General features: G+C 39.4%; 1 pseudogene; it reads right to left on the reverse strand.

Annotated features, from left to right (window-relative positions):
- Positions 1-3,814: 3,814 nt before the first annotated feature.
- On the reverse strand, positions 3,815-4,346 carry LOC137777904 (large ribosomal subunit protein uL5-like; annotated as a pseudogene).
- Between the last annotated feature and the right edge of the window lie 760 nt (positions 4,347-5,106).

The following is a 5,106-nucleotide window of genomic DNA, read 5'->3' on the forward strand; positions in this document are numbered from 1 at the left end:
CTCATTTGTAAGTGAAATTTGTCTATACTTTTCTTTGGAGAGCTAACCAGTTTAAGAGTTATTGGGATTTTGTAAGTAGCAACTGACACTGCAGAAATACAAAGGATCATGAGAGATTACTACAACCAACTCTATGCCAATTAAATGGACAACCTGGAAGAAATGGACAAATTCTTAGAAAAGCACAACCTTCTGAGATTGAACCAGGAAGAAATAGAAAATATAAACAGACCAATCACAAGCACTGAAATTGAGACTGTGATTAAAAATCTTCCAACAAACAGAAACCCAGGACCAGATGGCTTCACAGGCGAATTCTATCAAACATTTAGAGAAGAGCTAACACCTATTCTTCTCAAACTCTTCCAAAATAGAGCAGAGGGAGGAACACTCCCAAACTCATTCTATGAGGCCACCATCACCCTGACACCAAAACCAAACAACAATGTCACAAAAAAAGAAAACTACAGGCCAATATCACTGAAGAACATAGATGCAAAAATCCTCAACAAAACACTAGCAAACAGAATCCAACAGCACATTAAAAGGATCATACACCATGATCAAGTGGGGTTTATCCCAGGAATGCAAGGATTCTTCAATATACGCAAATCAATCAATGTGATACACCATATTAACAAACTGAAGGAGAAAAACCATATGATCATCTCAATAGATGCAGAAAAAGCTTTTGACAAAATCAACACCTATTTATGATAAAAACCCTCCAGAAAGTAGGCATAGAGGGAACTTACCTCAACATAATAAAGGACATATATGACAAACCCATAGCCAACATCGTTCTCAATGGTGAAAAACTGAAACCATTTCCTCTAAGATCAGGAACAAGACAAGGTTGTCCACTCTCACCACTATTATTCAACATAGTTTTGGAAGTTTTAGCCACAGCAATCAGAGAAGAAAAAGAAATAAAAGGAATCCAAATCAGAAAAGAAGAAGTAAAGCTATCACTGTTTTCAGATGACATGATAGTATACATAGAGAATCCTAAAGATGCCACCAGAAAACTACGAGAGCTAATCAATGAATTTGGTAAAGTAGCAGGATACAAAATTAATGCACATAAACCTCTTGCATTCCTAGACACTAATGATGAAAAATCTGAAAGAGAAATTAAAGAAACACTCCCACTTACCACTGCAACAAAAAGAATAAAATACCTAGGAATAAACCTACCTAAGGAGACAAAGAACCTGAATGCAGAAAACTGTAAGACACTGATGAAAGAAATTCAAGATGATACAAACGGATGGAGAGATATACCATGTTCTTGGATTGGAAGAATCAACATTGAGAAAATGACGATACTACTCAAAGCAATATACAGATTCAGTGCAATCCCTATCAAAGTACCACTGCCATTTTTCACAGAACTAGAACAAAAAATTTCACAATTTGTGTAGGAACACAAAAGACCCTGAATAACCAAAGCAATCTTGAGAAAGAAAAAAGGAGCTGGAGGAATCAGGCTCCCAGACTTCAGACTATACTACAAAGCTACAGTAATCAAAACAGTATGGTACTGGCACAAAAGCAGAAATATAGATCAATGGAACAGGATAGAAAGCCCAGAGATAAACCCACGCTCATATGGTCACCTTATTTTTGATAAAGGAGGCAAGAATATACAACGGAGAAAAGACAGCCTCTTCAATAAGTGGTGCTGGGAAAGCTGGACAGCTACATGAAAAAGAGTGAAATTAGAACACTCCCTAACACCATACACAAAAATAAACTCAAAATGGATTAAAGACCTAAATGTAAGGCCGGACACCATAAAACTCTTAGAGGAAAGCATAGGCAGAACACTCTATGACATAAAGCACAGCAAGATTCTTTTTGACCCACCTCTTACAGAAATGGAAATAAAAACAAAAATAAACAAATGGGACCTAATGAAACTTAAAAGCTTTTGCACAGCAAGGGAAAACATAAGACGAAAAGACAACCCTCAGAAAGGGAGAAAATATTTTCAAACAAAGCAACTGACAAAGGATTAATCTCCAAAATTTACAAGCAGCTCATGCAGCTCAATATCAAAAAACAAACAACCCAATCCCAAAATGGGTAGAAGATCTAAATAGACATTTCTCCAAAGAAGATATACAGATTGCCAACAAACACATGAAAGGATGCTCAACATCACTAATCATTAGAGAAATGCAAATCAAAACTACCATGAGGTATCACCTCACACCAGTCACAATGGCCATCATTAAAAGTTCTACAAACAGGGCTTCCCTGGTGGCACAGTGGTTAAGAATCCACCTGCCAATGCAGGGGATACGGGTTCAAGCCCTGGTCTGGGAAGATCCCACATGCCCTGGAGCAACTAAGCCCGAGCTCCACAACTACTGAGCCTGTGCTCTAGAGCCTGCGATCCACAACTACTGAAGCCCACACACCTAGAGCTCATGCTCTGCAACAAGAGAAGCCAGCACAAGGAGAAGCCCGTGCACTGCAACGAAGAGTAGCCCCAGCTCGCCACAACTAGAGAAAGCCCGTGTGCAGCAATGAAGACCCAATACAGCCAAAGATAAATTAATTAATTAATTAATTAATTAATTTTAAAAAACCTACAAACAATAAATGCTGGAGAGGTTGTGGAGAAAAGGGAACCCTCTTGCACTGTTGGTGGGAATGTAAATTGATACAACCACTATGGAGAACAGTATGGAGGTTCCTTAAAAAGCTAAAAATAGAACTACCATGCGACCTAGCAATCCCACTACTGGGCATATACCCTGAGAAAATCATAATTCAAAAAGAGTCAAGGACCACAATGTTCATTGCAGCTCTATTTACAATAGCCAGGACATGGAAGCAAGCTAAGTGTCCATCGACAGATGAATGGATAAAGAAGATGTGGCACAAATATACAATGGAATATTGCTCAGCCATAAAAAGAAATGAAATTGAATTACTTGTAGTGAGGTGGATGAACCTAGAGACTGTCATACAGAGTGAAGTAAGTCAGAAAGAGAAAAATAAATACCGTATGCTAACAGATATATATGAAATCTAAAAAAAAAAAAAAAGGTTCTGAAGAACCTTGGGGCAGGACAGGAATAAAGACGCAGACGTAGAGAATGGACTTAAGGACACAGGGAGGGGGAAGGGTAAGCTGGAACGATGTGAGAGAGTAGCATGGACATATACACACTACCAAATGTAAAATAGATAGCTAGTGGGAAGCAGCCGCATAGCACAGGGAGATCAGCTCGGTGCTTTGTGACCACTTAGAGGGGTGGGATAGGGAGGATGGGAGGGAGACGCAAGAAGGAGGAGATATGGGGATATATGTATGTGTATAGCTAATTCACTTTGATATAAAGCAGAAACTAACACACCATTGTAAAGCAATTATACTCCAATAAAGATGTTAAAAAAAAAAAGAGGTATTGGGATTTTGCTGGCTTCATAGAACAAATTAATAAATTTTCATACTTGTCCATGTTTAAAAGTAGCATTGGGGTAATACTGTCTTTGAAACATTGGTAGAGCTTACTCATAGATCTGTCTTGGCCTAGTGCCTTTTTTAGGTGTAGATTTTTTACTACTATTCAAATTTCTTCTGCAGTTTTTCATCTGTTCAGAGCTTCTACATCTTATGTGTCAGTTTTATTAGTTGATATACAGTATCCTTAGAAATGTTTCCATTTCATCTAGATTTAATTATTTACTGTTATATAGCATTCAATATACAAACATTTACTAATTTGTGGGGTTTTTGTTTTTGTTTTTTACATTTCGCTGAAAACTTTTTATTGACCTTTTGGATAGAAACAAGAACTTATTTGCCAGGAAGGATGATCCCATCATACTTCTGCTGGAACCAGTGCATGGCCTCCTCTTTGCTGATTCTGTGTTTGGCCCTAATGCAGCCTGTCCTGTGCTTCTCATATGCAATGCTGAAAACTGGCCTACCCAGCACCATGTAGAAGTCCAGCTCATAGATACCAATTCTTGGGTCATATGTGATCCCCAATCGATGTGTTCTTGGATCCCAAAACCAGTTTCTAATATCTGAGAAGTTATTTTTTCTTAACACATGTTCTCCACACCTTTACACATTTTTCCGGGATTTCTTCTGCCTTGGCCCCATGGACTGTGCGGTGAACAATCTTTTCATTTCTCCTGATGCTGAAGGATCTGACAGTGTATCTGGCTTTGGAGAACACAGGGGTCTGGCCTGTGAGCTGCGCCAGCACCTTGGCTGCTGGGGTCAGTCTGTCTCGACTTTCCCCCACACAGATGTTGAGGCAGAGTTTGCAGATGCAAAGTTCCCTTATGGGGTTCTCCTTTTCACCTTGATCCTATGCCATGATGTTAGAGGTGCTCAGAAGCAACCCTTCATCAAATGGCGATGAAAGAGAGAATGAGAGAAGTGGGCCTGTGAAGTGGGCTTCTCATGAAGACACAAGAAGCTACGCAGGTGGGAGTACATATTTTGTGAGTGTGAACAACTTGGCCCCAAGGAAAGTTGATTGAGAAGAAAAAAACAAACAACCTAGCCCTGATTTACAGATGGGCATGCACAATACTGCAGCATCAACCAGAGGTGTCTGACTTCAGCCTTACATCTCCATGCCTTGAAAGACAGTAGAGAAAGGAAATTCTCCCAGAAGACAAAACTTCAAGAAATACATCTCACCGTCCACTTTGCCTCAAGAAGACCTTCTGGTCTAAGGTGAGGACCTTACTGATTCCTGAGCATGATGTTTATTAAACACTCAATATGTCTCAGACACATATCTGTCACTAAGTACACTGGATAAACAAGTCAGACGACATCTTCATTCATGGAGTTTATATTCTCTCGAGAAGATCAGCAACACCAAGCTTGTTTGACCACAGCCACCAAGCACCAAATTCACCATTAGCCTTGGAAACCCTGAATCTTTAATAATAGAATGATACCTCCAGGGCACATGGTTTCTAGCTGGTTACATGGTATCTCTTCCATCATGGAGGAAGGATAAATCTGTCTTTGCTTAAATAGACTTTTTCTAGAAATGGATTTGTGTTCTTGCCTATCATGCGTCTACTGGGAACACCATCCAAGCACCTTACTGAATATCATTC

This window comes from Eschrichtius robustus, chromosome 15 (assembly GCF_028021215.1).
Source record: "Eschrichtius robustus isolate mEscRob2 chromosome 15, mEscRob2.pri, whole genome shotgun sequence".
NCBI classification, from domain to species: Eukaryota; Metazoa; Chordata; class Mammalia; order Artiodactyla; family Eschrichtiidae; genus Eschrichtius; species Eschrichtius robustus.